We start from the raw sequence: 20,899 nt of genomic DNA, 5'->3' as shown, positions 1-20,899 counted from the left end.
GAGAATTTCAACAAAGAGATAGAAAAAACTTATTTAAAGTACCAAGCAGAAAGCAGAGCTGAAGACTATGATAACTTAATTAAAAATGCAGTAGAGGAGTTTAGCAGCACACTCAGAAGAGAGGATGAGTGAACTAAAAATCACCCAGTCAGAGAAGCAAAAAGGAAATAAAAATGAAGAACAAAGAGTGGAGAAAAATAAAAAATAAATACAACTTAAAGGACTTATGGGACACTATAAATAGACTAATATACACATTATGAGAGTTCTATAAGGACAAGAGAAAGTAAAAGAAGCAGAAAGCTTAATAAAGAGTTAATGATAAAAAACACTTCCCAAATCTGGAGATGGAAATAAACAAACAGATCCAGGAAGCCCAAAAGACAACAAATAAGATGAATCCAAAGAGACCCACATTGAGACACCTTATTATTAAACTGTCAAAAAATAAACACAAAAAGAATTTTGAAAGCAGCAACAGAAAAGTGACTAGTTTTATACAAGGGAATATCATTAGACTAGCATAGAATATTTCAGTAGAGAACTTGAAGGTTAGATGGGAATCAGATGAAGTATTCGAAGTGTTGAAAGCACTTTAAGCAAGTAGTATTTATCCCTGCAATGCAGTTAGTTTAACATACACTAATCAATCAACATGATACATCACATTAATAAAATAAAAGATGAAAGCCATATTATAACCTCAATGATATGGGGAGAAATGCTTAACAAAAATCAACATCCATTCATGATAAAAAAAATTTTCAACTAAATAGGTATAGAAAGAACTTATCTCAACACACACACACACAAAAGGCCATTTAGTGAAAAGTCTATATCTGGCACCACAATCAATGAAGTGAAAGTAAAACCTTTCTTTCTAAGATTCAGTAGAAGGCAAGGATGCCCACTCTCGTGACTTTTATTTAATATACTACTGGAAGTCCCAGCCAGAAATATTAGGTTAAAAAAACTAATAATAATAGACACCCAAATAATAAAGGAAGACCAAAAAGTCTGTGTTTGCAGACATCATGATTATATATGTAGAAAACTCTAAAGACTCTATTTTAAAAACTGTTGAAATAAACAAATTCAGTAAAGTTGCAGGATATAAAATCAAAATACAAAAATGAGTAGCATTGTTTTTAACATCAACAGTGCACTATTTAAAAGGAAATCAAGAAAACAATTACATTTACAATAACATCAAAAGTAACAAAATATTTAAGGAATACATTTAGCCAAGGAGGTGAAAGACTTGCAAAATGAAAACTATAAAACATTGATGAAATAAACTGAAAAATAAATAAATTGAAAGACATGCAGTATTTATGGATTAAAATTAATTTTGTTAGATGTCCACACTTACCAAAGCGATCTACAGATGCAATGCAATCTCTGTCAAAGTTCTGATGGTATTTTTCACAGAAATAGAAAAAAACAATCTGTTCTGGAAAAACTTTCAAACCATGTTTTTCCTCTGCTCTCCTACCAACATAACAACAATCAACACAGAAAACTTCTGTGATCCCAAAATATATGAGGATTTCTCCTCACTAGCAAGTAAGCAATCAATTGTGCGGTGGATACCAGCACAATTCAATTATGACACTATCTGCCTAGAGATAATGTCAGACCCCACAGGTTCAGGGCTAAGTTCCCAGGACTCCCCATAATTGCTGCACTGCACCATCCTGACACCAGTCGTCAAGTCTGGGCCTCTGGAACTTCTGACAGACTGGCTTCAAGTTGAGGTTCCCATAACCCCCTTTTTGTGTACGATTAATTTGCTGGAGTGGCTCCTAGAACTCAGGGAAACACTTACTTACATTAACCAGTTTATTACAAAGGATACAGATGAAGAGATGGGTAGGGCGAGGTATGCAGGAAGGGGCACAAAGTTTCCATGCCCTCCCTAAGCATGCCAGTTTCCAGGAATATTCACGTGTTTAGCTGTCCACAACTCTCTGAACCATGTCCTTTGGGTCTTTTATGGAGATGTCATTGCTTGACCATGATTGAAGCATGGACAACCATGTCAAAATGTGATTGGACAAAAAGGGTACAATCTAAACCCAGCAAGGCCTGTCTGTACAGATTCTTCTTGGTCTCTCTGTTTAGCATTTCCTTTTCCAAGTATGAGCAGGACATTTTCTGGAATAAGGGTCTTATGCCTCAAAATCAGATTAGAGTCTTACCTTAGGCAGGTGAAAAGAGGGAAGGATAAGGTCAGAGAGACAGAGAGAGAGATTCTATTTCCTGAGGCCTGCTCCTAAGGCTTAAAGCACCCAAACATTATAACAAAATATTGTAACAAAGGCAATGGGTGTTATGAGCCAGGAAACATGGACAAAAAACTGTGTGTGTGTGTGTGTGTGTGTGTGTGTGTGTATATGTGTGTGTATATATATATATAAAATCACCTAATATCACACAGTATAAAATTCATATGGTACCACAAAAGACCACAGGTAGTCAAAGTAATCTTGCACAAGATTAACAAAGCTGGAGGCATCATACTTTTTTATTTCAAACTATATTATAAAGTTATAGTGATTGAAATAGTATGTATTGGCATACAAACAGACACAAAGACCAGCAGAACGGAGAGCCCAGAAATAAATCCATGCATATTTGATAAATAAGTCTTTCACAAGGGCACCAAGAATGCATAATAAGGAAAAGACAACCTTTTCAATAAATGACGTTGAGAAAACAGGGTCTCAACATGCAGAAGAATTATATTGGATTTTTACATCACACTATACATAAAAAGCAACTCAAAATAGATCAAGGACTTAAATGTAAGACCTGAAACCATAAAACTCCTTAGAAGCTAACATAAGAGAAAACATAGAAAAACTTAAGAGAAAGATCCTTTCACATAAATCTTGGCAATGATTTTTTTGGATATGACACCAAAAACAGGTAACAAAAGCAAACAAACAATTGGGACTATATCAAACTAAAAATGTATACACAGCAAAGGAAATAATTAACAGAATGAAAAGGCAAGCTACAAATTGGGAGAAAATATTTGTAAAACATACATTTAATAAGGAGTTAATATCTAAAATATGTAAGGAATTCATACAACTCAAAAACACAAAAACACATAACCTTATTTAAAAATAAGCAAAGGATCTGAATAGATGTTTCTCAAAAGAAGACATACATATGACCAAAACGTATAAGAAAAAGTGCTCAACATCACTAATCATCAGGACATGTAAATCAAAATGACAATGAGATAACACATCACTGTTGTTAGAATGGCTATTATGAAAATGTCAAAATGTAAATGTTGGTGAGTATGTAGGGAGAAAGGAATCCTTTTACACTGTTGGTGGGAGTGTAACTTGGTATGGCCATTACAGGGCTTTTTTAAAAAAATTAAAAATGGATCGAGCATATGATCCAGCAATGCCACTACTGAGTATATATCCAAAGGATATGAAATCATTTTCTCAAGCATGATGTCTGCAATCCTATGTTTACTGCAGCATTATTCACAATAGCCACGATAGGGAATCAACTTAAGTGTCCATTGACAGATGAATGAGTAAAGTGAGATCTATATACGTTCACAGACAGTTCAGTCTTAAAAAGTAAGGAAATCTCATTATTTGCTACAACATACAGAATACTATATTGAGTGCAATACGCCAAACACACAAAGATAAATAATGTATGATCTCACTTATATGTAAGAGAATACACTTTAGCATGAAACTAAAGGGAAGTATACAACAATACTAAGAACATCATTTTAAACACGTCTTTGGTAACTTTAAGACAAAACATCCTTTGGATTAGTTACTAGAAATGTCATTGACCAAAAGTAGGTGCTTCTAACTTTGATGTATAGTGCTGTCTACTTCTCCACAAAAATGTAAACTGAAAAAAAATAATTCCAAGTGTATCATGCATTGGTGGATGCTCACCTCTAAATTATACTCCTTGTGAGAATGAGAAATCACACTGTTAACTATTAGAAACAGGCTAGTCTTGATTTAAGACCCAAAGTGATTACAGTCAGACCAAGAAATTAGCTGTGATTTGGATTCCTTTTTAAATCATTTTAACCAAGAATAAAGGAAAAGTATGCAATTAAAAATCACCATTCACGGACATAAAACTTATATTTAACCTTTAATATGTTCCAGACCCTCTGTACAAAATGATGTGCTTAACTTGAAGGAGATTATCCAACATGTTGGTGAACTGAATAGACTGGTTGCAACTATGGCTACAATTATTCCCCTATCCGTATACAGAACCCTTCGTAATGTGACTCTGTGGCTCCTCCCACCAAGAGGTAGACTTTATTCCCCACCTCGAATCAGTGCTGTCCACGTGACTTGTTTTGACAAGTAGAATGCAACATAGGTAACATTTTGCCGGTTCAGAGTCAGTGCATCAGCTCACTCTTGGAAACTTGTCTAGTCACTATAAATTGGCCTACCCTGCTGAATGACAAGAGGCATATGGCCAGTTTTCCCCATCACTGCAGCCAAGGGCCAGCCAAGTCTCTAAAGCAGAGCCACAGATGCATGAGTAAATCCAGCCAAGACCAAAAGACCAACTAGCTAAGCCCAGCTCAAATTGCCAAACTACAAAAGCAAAAGCTAATATATGGTTGCCATTTTAAGCAATTAACTTTGGGAGTGGATTTTTATACAAATAAAGTTAACTGGTACATTGAGTATCTTTCTCATAAAATTTATTTAAGAGTAAAGAGAAGAGCTCCCAGAACTGGGAGAATAGGGAAATATTTTTTCTATAAAACACAGCTTTTGGGCTGATCCTTGAAGGAACTAAAATTCAACAAATAATATTTACAAAGGAGTATTCCAAGCAAGTAGAACCATCCCATAGTTATCAACTCTGGGGGATATTAGAGGAATGTTTTATGGACACTGTTTAAAAGATGGAGAATATTACACTATAGGGTGAAAGCACTTTTAGCATAGGATTATTGTAAAAATAAACAAATCAAAATATGTTGAGCACCAGAACAGTACCTAGTATGTAGTAACTGTTAGCTATGTCTTATGTCTAGTTAAGAGTTTGATTTTTTGTTTACCTATCAGACTGTTTTGTGCTATGTGAGCCCATGCACACATGGATATGTGTAGGAGGCAGCCAAGCACAGAAGGTAGGGAAAGAAATTTCTGGGAAAGGTGGAAGCATGAGCATAGAAGTGAAATATTTGGGCCATGCCTCTACATAGTGGCTTGTAGTTATACAAAGAATTTTCAAACCGCTTTTTGCTCACTGTCTACAGCAAACTGAATAATTCAGCACATGCATATTTGTGACTTTTACATTTCAGGCACTGTGCTAATTAACACTTGAATAATGTAGGATCAACTATAGGTAATATTAAATTTATGGACCCCAAAAGTCTTGCATCTTACCAAGAGTTCCTCTTTAAATTTCCTAAGAGGAAACTTAAATAAAATATTCAGCCCAATTCTAGTAAGTGTTCACCTTTGTGTATTAACATTGTCCCAATTTAAAATTATTCTTCTATTTTTATCATTTTTAATACACCGAATTAGTGTCTTTATTTCAGGTTCCCAATTTTTTTTAAAATAGGGAGAAACATTAACACCTAGTGAAATAAATTCTTAGCCAGATTAGTCACTCCTAGGTTTTTTGCTTTGGAAGGTGAGTCACAAGCCTACATTTGAAAGCAACTTTTTATAAACACAAATCTATAGATTAAACTGACAGGAGAATAATGTAGATTTGTTTGCATTTATAAAGTTTGCCTCCACACATTTCTTATGTCAGAGTTACTCCTTACTGTATCAATATATTGATGTTTCAAAATCTTCTTCTTGATTTTTATTATAGATTTAAGAAAGGGTTTGTCATCCATGGCACTATTGACATCTTAGATTGGATGAGGGGAAGAGGCTTTCTATAGGATGTTTAGCATCATCTCTGAAACCTGGTATGGGAATTTTGCTTCATTCATTTATTTGTTTTATTTAGAATATTGTTGAAATAGTATGGAATAATCCAAGAGTCTAAGTGACCTCTAACAATCACAGCTGGCAATAACTAAATTCATGAAATTACAAAGTATAGCAATGACTTTCAAACTGTAAAACATAAGACCAAACTGTCTTTAGAATGATCAATTTGTAACAAAACAGCAGAAAGTGTATTTCCCTTCTAAAGAAACAGATATATTTCATTAATTATCATGTTAAGAGAAAAACGGCCCTATTTGTTTAGCAAACAATAGACAGAACTACATGTTTTTATCAAGGATTTTCTTCTTTTCCTTGCAAAATACTCATTCAACTCCGCTGAGTTTTTAATGTGCAGCATTTCATGTGCAATAAAACCATTATGTTAATATAACAGATGTCTTTCAAACTGTCAAACATTAATTACAATTAACCAGAGTGTTTTTAAAATACGATTAAATTGTGACTTATTTTGAATTATGGTTCAACAAGCTAATGTTCTTTTCTCAAAGACTACATATTGACTGATCATGGTAAATAGTGATTGCAAGATAGATTTTTTAAACACTATACTCAGAAAATAATGTGATATTTTGTGCACTATCTTTGAAACGCTTCTCAGTCCTTTGCATATAGTGCAATAGATGTTTACTATATTTAGAGCAAAAACATGTCTGTATTAAGCAGAGGCTGAAAAATGCCAATTTAAAAATTCTTATCAAGAAGCAAGGGTTCTAAAACCACTTAGCAATCTTGAATATGTTTGTAATAATTTATTTTTGGTAATATTTAGTATCTGCAGAAAAGGAGATTGCAATCTTTAATTTTTAGATTCTTCTAGCAAAGCCTCAAAATAGTAAGTAGACATTGATCTGGGTAGATCAATGTTTGTCTTGTAAATGTTAAAATCCCTAAAATGCACTTGCATAATGCATGTCAATTTGACTTGTAAACTTTTGACTAATATTACTAATTTGTATTATAATTTAAACTGATATTGAACTTAAACATATTAAATCTATATAATAAAACAGGTATTCCCTAACTTAGATATTATTTGATACCTGCTGACCATACTATAAAATACTATACTATAGTATTCCATTACTATAAAATAGTAGAAGTTAAAATTATGTGGTACCCTTAAAACATCACTAACTCTAAAACCAAATTTAGTCTCAAATTCCTGTCATATCACTTACTATGGATGTGAACATGAGCAACTCATTTGACATTTACTTTCTAACTTTCTCATCTATAAAACAAGACAACTGGCTGGGCGCAGTGGCTCACACCTGTAATCCCAGCACTTTGGGAGGCTTAGGCAGGCGGATCACGAGGTCAGGAGATCAAGACCATCCTGGCTAACACGGTGAAACCCCATCTCTACTAAAATACAAAAAATTAGCCAGGTGTGGTGGCGGGTGCCTGTAGTCCCAGCTACTTGAGAGGCTGAGGCAGGAGAATGCCTTGAACCTGGGAGGCGGAGCTTGCAGTGAGCCAAGATTGTGCCACTGCACTCCAGCCTGGGCGACAGAGAGAAAGTCCGTCTCAAAAAAAAGAAAAAACAAGACAACTAAAATAAATTCTACCTCCCACTTTGTCGTTTTATTTTGTTGTGTATTTTTCTCAGGCCTATTCTGGCACTTGGTAAATATTGGATGAATATCAGCTCCATTAAATTTCCATATGGGGAGTTCCAAAATTTGACGTGTGACATGTTAGAAAATTCTTAATGTATTTCTGGTATTTGTAGTTGAGAGATCAAATAATTCTAATGAAAATAATATTTTCATTAGAAAACACCGTGCATAAGAAATTCTGTGATGAACAGAATAACAAGTTCCCAATGATGTCCAAGTCCTAATCCCACAAACCTGTGAATACATTACCTTACATGACAAAATAAACTTTGCAGATGTGATCATAGTTAAGAGCCTTTTATTTAGGGCTTATTTTTCAAACTATACAAATAATAAAATGAAAGTTATACCTCTGACATTAACTTCCAAAATGGATGAATCAGCCCTGTACCATTTCTCTATTAAAATAACTTCAGACTTCCTTTCTGCTAAAATCATTTTGGTGGAACATATCAGATTATTGTTTGTTCCTCTAAAAGTAGGGAACCAAAGCAATCAACCTCAACCTCTTTCAAAGTCATCAATTTTACCTAAAAAATTTTTTTTCAAAATCCAATTCCAACACTTCTAATAAGTCTCGTAATAACTCTGGTTTCCTCTTAATACTTATAGTATTAAGTATTGTATTGTATTGAATATCCTATAAAGCACTTACTATTCATCCTATAGTATTATACATTATCTGGTAGACTTTAAACTCCTCAACTGTTACATAAAATTTGTTGGAAAAAACATATACATAGGTATAAATAGTATTTATTTATATATTTTATAAAACATTTATTTAATCCCACTACATGCAGGCACTGTTCTTTTCAGAAAAGAGTAGAAATGCTTAACAATCAGAAGATCCTTGTAAAGAAAACTCTGTTTGTTTAAAAAGATTATTATAATCTGATTAAAAATTTTAGCAAAGTTACACACTATACATAATGTATGAGTAAGACCTTCAGCAGGAAAGAAGATCCAGCCCAAGAAACCACATATAGGGGGAATACACACATGTACGTGAACAGAGTTAAGGGATACTGAGGCACCCAAAGACTAGCAACAGTAGTAATGCATTATCATCCCTAAGACAAAAAGAGCAAGAAGACATTTATGCGCCCAAAAAACAAACTTAAAAAAGCTCAACATCACTGATCATTAGAGAAATACAAATCAAAACCACAATGAGATACCATCTCACACCAGGCCGAATGGCAATTATTAAAAAGTCAAGAAACAACAGATGCTGGCGAGGTTGGGGAGAAATAGGAATGCTTCTACGTTGTTGGCAGGAATGTAAATTAGTCTGACCACTGTGGAAGACAGTGTGGCAATTCCTCAAAGACCTAGAACCAGAAATACCATTTGACCTAGCAATCCCATTACTGGGTATATACCCAAAGAAATATAAATCATTCTATTACAAAGATGCATGCATGCATATGTTCCTTGCAGGACTATTCACAATAACAAAGACATGAAATCAACCCAAATGCCCACTGATGATAGATTGGATAAAGAAAATGTGGTATATATACACCATGGAATACTGTGCAGCCATAAAAAGGAACAAGATCATGTCCTTCTCAGGGACATGGATGGAGCTGAAAGCCATTATCTTTAGCAAACTAACACAGGAACAGAAAACCACATACCACATGTTCTCACTTATAAGTGGGAGCTGAACAATGAGGATACATAGACACAGGGAGGGAAACAGCACACACACTGAGGCCTGTAGATTGGGGAATGGGGGGAGGGAGAGCATCAGCATAAGTAGTTAATGCATGTGGGGTTTAACACCTAGGTGATGGGTTGATAGGTGCAGCAAACTACCATAGCACACGTTTACCTATGTAATGAATCTGCACATCCTGCACATCCTGTACATGTATCCCAGAACTTAAAATAAAATTAAATTTAAAAAATAATAAAAACAAAAAAGACATTACAAAAAGAGCAAGAAAAAATAGAGAGTTACTGGAGCACAATGTGAACTGCAGCCATGGAGGAAAGGCTGTGTAACAGGAAAGGGGCCACGGAAGGACACAGCCATGCCAGGAACAAAGCTTAAAATAGGTAGAGCACAGGAAGGAATGGCCTCCTCTTCCACTGACTCCTGCATCCCACAACTTGTGATTTTTTTCTGGGTGCCATAGTCTTAGCCCAAACAAATGACATAAAGCAAGAGTAGGGAAATGGGGGAAGCACTTGGAATCAGACTTCTGAGCACTGGGGCAGGAAAGAAAAGTCTGGACCATGAATCTGAGTACATAGAGGTAGGGTTGCGCAAAGGCAGGATAAGAAGCATACATACTCAGTGTAGAAAAACAGGTATGCCGGTTATATTTGAATAGAAGGGAAGGGAGATCTACAGGGAGAAGGTTAATTGGAAAGACAGCAAAGGCATTCCAAGTAGAGACAACTGCACAAACATGTGAGAAGACCTTGGAATAACAAGAAGGTCAGTGTGCCTCCAAAGAGCAGGTATTGGCTGGAGGAGTCTGGGAAAGTATCTGTAATCTATATCATGTTACCTCTAGTGCCTGAGCCACAAATGTGAGCAGATATTCACTGACTAGTGTTGGGTGAATGAATGACCAAATGAATTAACTGAAGTTTCTTTTATGCTGATTTTTACGCAAATCAAGAACGGCAGATGCAGTATTTCTGATCATCATACCGTAGTTCTAGTACGTGCTCTCTTGTGAAATATGTTCTGATAATTCAACTTCAATGGATTCCAATTGTTTTTCCCATTAGCTTTTTGTTGTTGTTTGTAATGAATAATACACTCTGGCCTTGAAATGTTGAGTACAATTTCATACCAAGATATGCATATGCTTTTTTGTAATATTTTAAATTTCAAAGGAAATTGAAAATTTGTAGTAATTACTATTACTACTTTTATTTAATTAAAATGAAGTTCAGAAATATAGTACCAGATAAGATAAAAATAGAACACAAAATATAATGTTAATGATTATTAGAAATAAAATAAAAATTGAAAAAATGAATATACAATCTCACAATATTTTTTCATTTCAATACCTCTAAAGTCTGTTGGTACTAATTAATAGCCTAATGTCTTAAAGTTCATGAAAAAAATAAGATCTATAGGCTACACAAATTAAACCACCTTAGGAGAAACTGATATTTATCAATACCCAGTATAAACCTTACATTTATCAGCTCAGGCAGATGTCATTGTATTATATCATCATCACAACATTTCTTGAGTTTTTCTAATGCTCTTATTTCTACGACAAAGACATTGTATGGGCTATTTCATTTAGATATCATAATAATCCAGTGAAGTAGGGACATTTATCCCCACTTTAAAGATGAGAAAACTGCTTCAAAAAGTTTGAGTAGTTTGCATTAAAATAGATTAAACTGTAGTGTCAGAGGCATTAGAAGCAGACTGACTCCTATTTTGAGTGGAAGCTGGGTAAAATGAGGCTGAGACCTACTGGGCTGCATTCCCAAGACATTAGGCATTCTTAGCCACAGGATAAGATACAGGTCACAAAGACCCCTCTGATAAAGCAGGATGCAGTGAAGAAGGCTGCAGAAACCCCCCAAAACCAAGATGGAGACGAAAGTGACCTCTGGCCATCCTCACTGCACACTAATTATTGTGTATTATACCTAATTATAATGCATTAGCATGCCAAAAGACACCCACCAGTGCCATGACAGTTTACAAATGCCATGGCTACTACGTCCAGAAGTTACCCTTACATGGTCTAAATGGAAGGAGAATCCTTAGTTCTGGGAAATCCTCATTCCCTTTCCCAGAAAACTCATGAAATAATCCACTTCTTGTTTAGCATATGATGAAATAACCATAAACATAGCCAACCAGCCTTCAGGGCTGCTCTGCTTATGGAGTTGCCATTCTTTTGTTTCTTTACTTACTTAATAAACTTGCTTTCACTTTACTCTGGACTCACCCCAAAATTCTTTCTTCCATGAAATCCAAGAACTCTCTCCCTCAAGGTCTGAAGCAGGACCCTTTTCTGGTAACTATAGGGCTGGTATTCAGACTGAGATTTGACTTCACAGTCCACACCCCGAATCATTATGCTTTCCTGAATACGTGGCATACTTTTTAAAACTAGAAGTTCTACACCTATTTTTGTATGCACATAATCCAACTAATCTTGAGAATCTGGTTGAAGTGGCCTGTTCCCTGAAATCACTGCCCATTGCCTCAGTCAAAAGTGATTGTTCCCCACATTTTGAGGCAGGAGGTAGGTGAGACTCCATTGGGGACTAGGTTGAAGACTGGCAGAAACTGGAAAGAGGAACTGAAAGTACCTTTCATAAGACATGCCCACCAGCACCATGACAGTTTGCCATTGCCATGGCAACACCTGGAAGTTACTGCCTACTTTCTAGCTTTTTCTGAATAACCAGCCCCTTAATTAACATGTCCGTAAAAGGGGGTATAAATATGACTGCCTATGGAGTAACCTCGCTCTGCAGGAGCTCACAGAACTGTAACACTGCTGTCCACCTCAATAAAGCTGTTTTTTTTACCACCAGTTTGCTCTTGAATTTCTTCCTGAGTGAAGCCAAGAACCTTCCCTGCGTCACTTTGAGTTTCTAAGAGTTGCGATTTGAGTATAACAAATATTTGTTTTGAACATACCACGATGGAAGCACTGCTTTTCAAAACTTTTTTTGATTTTTAAAACAATATATAAGTAAAAATAAAATCAGTATACAGCTTATTGAATTTTCACAAAGAAAACATAGCACTGTAACATCCATAGCACTGTAACATCCAGAACAAGAAACAGAATGTTACCAAAATCTCAGAAATCTCCTATTGCTCCTTTTTTAAAAAATCATATTCCTTCTTCCATTCCCAAAGTTAACTGTTACTCTGATTTCCAAGAACATAGACTAGTTTGGGGCAGATATTATTTTAAGTACTTTACACGTAACTTACTCAATACTGTTGAGTCCTATGCACAGAGATAATCTATCTATACTTCTGTATGGTTCATGTGGCAAATAATACCTTACACCTTGTTTTCTCATTAGTTGTGGCTATACCTATTTATTCCAGATAGACAATAAATTCCCAAAAGATAGGGTTTATATTTAGTTCATTATATCTTGTTTAACATTCAGTGTAGTGTGGGGCCTATCCACTTAATAAATATTTGCTGATTGACTAAATGAAGGAATAAATAAAATGAAACAAATAAATGTTTATTTAAAATGCTATGCAATGACACTCTAGAACCTCGGCAATACTAAAGCAATTTCCTCTCACAGCTGAAAGCACTGCTTTTTATTTCTCATTGCCACCAAAGAACACATTCCGTAAGCCCCAAGTCACTCAGTGTTTTCCAGTAATTGTGTATTTTCCATTAAATATAGTCATGTAAGCAGTAAAAATCTGTGCAGAACATGTAATGTTGTCTGATGGGATTTAGAAGAGAAGAATTTTTCCTTAATATGAATCGTCACTACTCAGGCAGCATCTTTCAGCCTCAGATTACAAAATACTTAACTGTTTTATTCGCTTTTTTCCTCTGCTGACATTTCTTATTGTTATAAGCAAGATGACTTTGATAAATCCCTCTCTACCACTTTCTCAGAAGTAGCAGTTCTGTTAGTTGTTAAAATACATTTCTCCCCAGTACTTACAAACTAATATTTTCATTACTATAAAATATTAAGCAAGAGAGGCAACATCAGTAAATGTCAAGGCTAATCCTTCAGAGTTACTACTGGTTAAGATTTTAGAGGTTGATGAGCTGAGCTCACCTCTTCACCCAGAGAGGTGAAGTGAGTTGACTAATACTACCAGCTTGCTGAAAGAATTGCACACCTGGGAGCTCTGTCATGTTCATTCCACTACTCCACTAGAAAGGACTATCTTCTCCTTTCTAGTTGAAGGCCAGGTGATGAATCACCTCTCTTGATCTTGCCCTGAGATCCTTGTTCATTTCTTCTTAACTTAACCAGGGCAAGAGGGGTCCCTCTGCTTCAAATATTGCCCTCCTTTTCTTCGCTCTGCCTCTCACCAAAAGGGTATAAATAGCCCACACATTCTGGGCCATGCAGTACTAAAACAGAAGTCAGAAATGGATTGCAATTAAGATGAATGTTTACTTATCTTACCCTATGAGAGTCATGGAGCCTATGCTTCTATCAAATGAAAGGTCCAATTTTTGTCTCAGATTCCACTTGAAAGTTATTCATTGCACAAACCAAACAATGCAGTTTTGACCATTAGTGATAGCAAACACTGAAGATTTTTTGCAAATAGTAACAAAGACATGGATTTGAATTTTGGCAAGCTTCATGCGATAGCCCGAATAGTGCCCCACCCCCAAAGATGTTTTAATCCTAGTCTCAGAACCAATGAATATTTTACCACACATGATAAAAGGTACTTTGCATATGTGATTGATTTAAGGATCTTGGGATGGAGAGATTAACCTGGGTTATGCTCATGGGCCCATTGTAATCGGGGGCAGGGGAAGGATTAGAGTCAGAAAAAAGTGATGTGTTGGGCAAAGAAAGACAAAGATTGGAAGATACTATGCTGCTGGAAGAAAGTTGGGGCCATAAATTAACAAATGCAGGAAGCTTCTGGAAGGTAGAGAAGGCAAAGGAATGAATTCTCTCTTGAGACCACAGAAATAGCACAGCCCTGCTAACCCATTTTAGATTTCTGACCTCTAGAGCTGCAAGAGTGACAAATCTGGGTTGTTTAAAGCCACTACTACATTTGTGATGATTTTTTACAGCAGCAATGCAAAATAATGTATACACTTCATGTTAAAAATTATGGGACAAAAGACTCGGATGTACAGACTGAGGATCAAAAGAGATGAAGAGAAACCTGGAATAACAGAGAAAAACAATTTAATAGCTAAAATAGGTTAAGAATGTACATCAACTATTTAGAAGGAAAAGAAATGGAAAAATACTGGAATTCACTTCTTTATCCTTTATAGTATTTGAACATAATGCTCAATTGTATGGAATAGTAAAATTCTATGTTGTTTCTTCTGTACAGATTGGTTTGGTTCATTTCAAACTAAATAAACATTTACATCTTCATATAAAATCTTGTATTGAAGAACTCCTGCCAGATTTACTATAGATTAATGCATGTCCTCAACTGATTTTTGTAAAATTATAATTGTAAGTGGAAGATTTACATTATGCTAACAGGCAGATGTGTGTGTATTTGTATGTGTGTGTGTTGAATCACCATCTGGTTCTATATTTTAAAAGTTACTATTAACAAGAGTAAATAAAGCCCTTGAACAAAATTTAAATTTCAATGTCATATATTCTCCTACATGAAATTATTTTAGTCAGCTAAATTTTAAAGTTTCCAGAATGTCACACTGAGGCCTGTTACACAGATAACTTTGTACAGAGTTGGAAAAGGCAAAACCAGAAAAAGAGAAGAAGCATGTGGTAAGCTAAATAATGACCCCCAAAATGTATCCACATCCTATCATCTGGAACCTGTGAATGTCACCCTACATGGCAGAAAAGGATGTTGTGGATTTGATTACATTAAAGATCTTAGAATGGGGGGATTATCTTGGATAACCCAAGTGGGCCTTCGGTGTAATCCACATGTGTCTTCATGATAAGGAGGTTTGACACAGAAGGAGAAGGAAATGTAGCTGCAGAGACAGAGATTAGATGTACATGGCCACAAGCCAAGAAAGGCTGGCAGCCACCAGAAGCTGGTAGAGGCAAGAAGCAGATTATCATTTAGAGCTTCCGGAGGGAGTGTAACTCTACTGATACCCTGATTTCAGCTTAGTGATATCGATTTCAGGTATTAGATCTCTAGAACTTGGAGAGAACAATCGTTTTAAGCCACCAAATTTGTGATAATTTATTATAAGAGTCATGGGAAACATACAGATTTTGGTACCTAAAAACTACATATCTAAAACCTGGAACAAATATCTAAAATGTTATATTTAATTAAATACCTAAAACCTGTCTTTAAAAATCTTGTAACAAATACCTAAAAATGTGAACATGGCCTTGGAATTGAGTAATAGGTAGAGGCTCAAAAAATGTTGAGGTACTAGAAAGGAAAAGTCTATACTGCTTTAAACAGACTATTGGTAGAAAAATGTGTATTATAGGCCCCGTTGATGAGGGCTCAGGAGTAAGTTAAGAGAATAGGAGAGAAAGTCTCTATCATCTTAAAGTAGATGTATATTACCAACAACAGAATGTTGGTAGAAATATGCACATTAAAGGCTTTGCTGTTGAGGGCTCAGAAAAAAATAAGGAACTCGATCTGGGGAGCTGGAGGAGAAGAGACCCTTATAATATAGAAAGAGAAAGCCTAGCTGAATTCTGTCCTACAATTACGTGGAAGCACAACTTGTAAGCAAATAACTTGGCCGTTTTTCTGAACATTTTAGGCAACATGTTGAAAGTACAGTCAGATTTCTTCTTGCTGCTTATAATAAAATGCAAGAGGAGGGAGATAAATTGAGGAAGACTACCAAACAAAAACCAGGATTTCATGATTTGGGAAATTCTCTGCTTATTCATTTTGCAAAATAAGCTAAAACTAGATGTATTCTTAGGAAAATGTGTTCTGAAGAGAAAGTCAAGGGTGTGGTTAAACAACTATTACTCAGTGTCTCAAAAAGACCAAAAGGTGAGTGTATGCTCTCACCCGGAGAGTTCTTTGAGGAGATTAAGCATGTGACTCATGGATCCATTGAGCATCTCAGCAGAATTCAGGAATATAGATGAGAAAACATAGGAAGGATCTTAAAAACCAAGCAAACAATACTTACTGGGTTCCTCCTAAGTTTTATTCTTCAAGTCAGTAGTTTTAATATACATTAGTTTATATATTTTAAAAAACTGGGCCGGGTGAGGTGGCTCATGCCTGTAATCCCAGCACCTTGGGAGGCCAAGGTGGGCAGATCACCTAAGGTCAGGAGTTCGAGACCAGCCTGACCAACATGGAGAAACCTCATCTCTAGTAAAAATACAAAATTAGCCGGGTGTGGTGTCACCTACCTGTAATCCCCGCTACTCAGGAGGCTGAGGCAAGATAATCATTTGAACCCGGAAGGCGGAGGTTGCGGTGAGTTGAGATGGTGCCATTGCACTCCAGCCTGGGCGAAAAGAGCAAAACTCCATCTCAAAAAAAAAAAAAAAAAAAAAAAACCTGATACCACCTTTATGAGTGAAGTATAATCATTCCCATTTTACATGTACAATATATTAGTTACAGTTTCACATGTACAATATATCAGATTTGTTTTTGATTGCAAGCAACAGAGACCACGGCAATTAACTTAAAAATGGGTGTTAGTGGAAGGTTCGTAGGCAGCTCATAGAACTGAAGGAGAACGTAAACAATCAGATACTGGAAAGAGAATACAAACATTGCAAAATTCGGACATTGGAATTTTGGAGGTGTAGTAACCAGGACAAATGGATAGCGCTTTGGGGATGACTACCAGAATACATCAGTTCTAAACCTTTTCCATACTTGTGTCACTTCACTCAGGACTTCATTTCCCTGTACGGAGAGACTGGTGAACTTAGCTTGTGGAAACAATTAACATTGTGTGCCAGAGGAGGGCAGGATACCTGAATTGAAAGTCCCGTCAAGACCACTGCACTCCAGCCTGGGCGACAGAGCGAGATTCCGTCTCAAAAAAGAAACCAAAATAACAAAAAAAGAAAGTCCCGTCAAGAGCACAGGCAGGAGTGACTGAACTAAGTCTTCGCGGCACCGAGTTTGCCCTACTGCTGTCACCCGCACCACGGCTTGCTTGCGGTTAGGGAAATCAAGGCCCTACCGGGCCTCCGTAGCCACCTCTCTGTTGTGGGCGTGGCCGAGGCTGGGGTGACCGACCCTTCCGGAGCCACAGTTGCCAGCGACACGTTAGACGTAATTCAGAGGGGTCCGTGAGGCCAGCCAGCCTGAGCTTGTTCACCTTCAAAGTCTGTGCAGCACCGAAAAAAGACTCACCTCCCAAAAATTCCGTGACGATTGACGAGCTTTCACTCTACTCAGTTCCCGAGGGTGAATCGCAGTGTGTGGAGGAGTCGAGGAACCCGCTTGAAGAAAGCATCTCACAGCTCCGACACTTATTGCGAGCCATACACAAGCTGGTGTCAGGACACGTACTCCCAAAGTAAGCCCAAGATGCAAAGTTTGGTTGAATAGGGGTTAGACAGCTATGACTGTCTCCAAAATGTACCTCCTGGATTTTTTCCGAGACTTGGTGTTAGTGGTTTTGCTGACCTTATTGAACTCCTTTTGGCTAGAGGTTCAAAAATAAAGAAGCTAGCGTATCCGCCTGGTTTCGTGGGATTAGCTGCCTCCCTGTATTATCCACAACAAACTATCGTGTTGGCCCAGGTCAGTGGGGAGAGATTATATGACTGGGGTTTAAGATTTGTGGAAGGAGAACTTTCAAAAGCCAGGAAACGTGAAGAATTCACCTGGAACTAAGTAGAAAACTCCATGCTTTGCCCATCTTAATCAGTTGTAGGTAAACATTGGAAACTCCATAGAGTAAATCAGTATTTCTACAGAAAAATGGCAGAGCAGTCAGTATTGAATGTATTAAATTGGCTTTCTTCTTCAGGAAATACTAGACCAGACCTCTGTTATTTTGGGTGGTACCATCCTACAAGCAAACTAATCTGAAATCCTTTCACCTAGAGATCATGTACAGACCTTAGAACTCCTCGTTCTCATGTTGCTATTTACTTACATAATTAAAACCCAAATTAAAATAATAATAATAAAAAGCACGGGCAATTCAAGATTTCTGTAGTTCTCAAAGAATAAAGTGAGGTGCTGAAGGAGGGTGGAATAGCTGCTGAACAGACTAAAAACACACATAGGGTAAATGAATATTCTCTACAATGATGCCCAGAGTTGTCCAGTGACTTGCCCAAAACCCCTATCAAGAGAGTGGCTTAGCCCTTACTCTGACCACTCAATTTAAATTAAAGAGTTCATGTGTGTATAATACACATGCTAACCTTCTCCTATGGGATTTCAGTCCTCCCGTACACATGATGAGGGAATTGGGCATATGTGACCTTTCAGGGTTCTTGTAACTTTCAGCATTCTCCTCAAATGAACCAGCCTGTTGCTTTGAGGCACTGAATGGCTGTTACTATCATTGACAACAGATATACTCACTTCATTCTTATTTACATAGACAGAAGCTGTGTAGTGACAAGATCTCTTCAAGGCTGGAATACTTCCTTAATAATATGAACAAAATAGCATCTGGTATCAATCTTGTCCCACTGACTTGACTGTAGTGATTTAAAGCTTTCATTCTTTGAATTCAAAATCTAATTTTTAATGCACTTTCTGTCAGCTGTCTTCATGGATTCTAAATGAGTTTCTGTCATCCTGACAGAGTCCCAGATAAATTGAAACTTAACTAGGGAAAAAAATAAGTGTTAAAAAATGATTTGTTATGAATAGAATAAATGTGATATATATTTTGGTTATTTTCTCCCTAAATTGTCATTGGCTTCTCTCTATTAGTGAGCTGATGGGCATGTGTGATGATCAACTGCTTCTGTAATTTACTGCCTGACAATAGTTTGTAGGCAAATTGCCAGACTGACTTTGAACCCATTACACATTATTTCTTTTCAAGTAAACTGACCTGAAGAAAAGACTCAAATAAAATTATTTTTTCAGCATTATGTAAAATTACTGAGTAGTCCAGCTATTATTTCCTCCAGGTGTTCACTTTAATTGGATGTGTAATCATTTTACGTGAAGAAATGCCATTATGATGGCCAAAGGTGGGTGAGAAGGCAATATTGTGGTTCTCTTTCACTGGTATGGAACCAGGAGACAAGAACATTAAGCCAAGGAGAGAGCAGGATGAGGAAAAAGAAAGAGGGGAGAACAGAGAGGAAGAGAGATTAGGCATGTGGCATTTTATGAGGTTCAACCAGCATACAAAAGTCTAACTACCCAAAGCGTTCTGCATTAATACCCCGAAGTGCCTGGTTCTCTCAAAATGCATATAACCATCCAAACTTGTAAGGCAATGTACTACTTAAATGTAATGTTACTTCCCTCCTCAGAGTCTCAAAATACAATTTAAGCATGAAGAGCTTTATTTATAAATTAGGACCTGAGGTTTCCTGAGGACAAGTGATTTAATCTATGTCACACAGCTGGTTGATGGCAGACACTACATTAGGACCAGGTCTCTGCCTCCTCAACCCAATGTAATATCCATATCACCTCATTGCGTTTACACCAGAGATCCTTAATTAACTTCCACCAGATGTTAATTACATTCTTCTTTTCTTGAAACTTTCCTGAGACAGTTTTTGTTGTTGCTTTTGAGAATGTTCTGCACCAAGTAACACTAATTTCTGAAAACAGCCTTGAATTCAACTGATGTTGAATTGAGGCCACCCTACCTTGCTGGTTAACAAGATGGGACCCTGGTTCAATCTTAACTAAAGAAAATTCCTCAGTTTCTCGAGAAGCGTCATGTGGGCACCCTCGGCTTGGATCATCTGAGTTCTAATATTTCATTTGTTATTTGTTTTTGAGCAACACACTTAAAGTATTTAGACTTCATGTCATTAACTCTATTCTCTTAAGAAATGAGCTAATTCATGGGAAAACACATGTAAGATGTTAATGTTAATAAGACGACATTTCTCCAAAGGGAGGGCCAATATGTACTTCAAATACTCTTTGTGATGACTGAGCATTGTGCAGGAATGTAAAGTGTCTGCTGCAGAATATCTGTAGCAGATGCTGTTAACACCTCACCCACATCTCCTCAGGACCTACCAATCCCATACTACCTGTGGCTTCCAAAAACAAGCACTGGAGGGCTTTCTCTGGCATTTTGGGCTGGTGATAGACACACAAGGATTGCAGGGTTTGATATTCCCAAGAAATAGCTGTCTGTCAATGATAGGTAAGAGTTGAAGGACAAATACTCAGCTTCTTCTCACTTCAGGTGGAACAGTTCTAAGGAATCCTTTTTAAATTACAATGCTTGTTGTAGTACAATGTTAATAATCTTAAAGAAATAAGCTCTAAAGCAGCTGAATAAATCAAATGGGATATTTTCATGCTTACTCTCTCTTCTCAAGCTCTCTATGACCCTAAGGTCATAGAAGCAGAGGGAATGTATCCTAATAGCCACACTTGTATTTTAAGATCTAATGACTGTCTAGCATTGTTGCCTTCATGCAGACTATGTAGACATGGTGGATAACTAACCATGG

At 36.6% G+C, this 20,899-nt stretch overlaps 1 pseudogene; it reads left to right on the top strand.

The window, feature by feature from the left end:
- The first annotated feature begins 9,276 nt into the window (after positions 1 to 9,276).
- On the top strand, positions 9,277 to 18,409 carry LOC112614535 (annotated as a pseudogene).
- Positions 18,410 to 20,899: the final 2,490 nt, after the last annotated feature.

Source organism: Theropithecus gelada, chromosome 20 (genome assembly GCF_003255815.1).
Source record: "Theropithecus gelada isolate Dixy chromosome 20, Tgel_1.0, whole genome shotgun sequence".
NCBI classification, from domain to species: domain Eukaryota; kingdom Metazoa; phylum Chordata; class Mammalia; order Primates; family Cercopithecidae; genus Theropithecus; species Theropithecus gelada.
The sequence above is the reverse complement of the archived record's forward strand: the minus strand, read 5'-3'. Positions and strand labels throughout refer to the sequence as shown.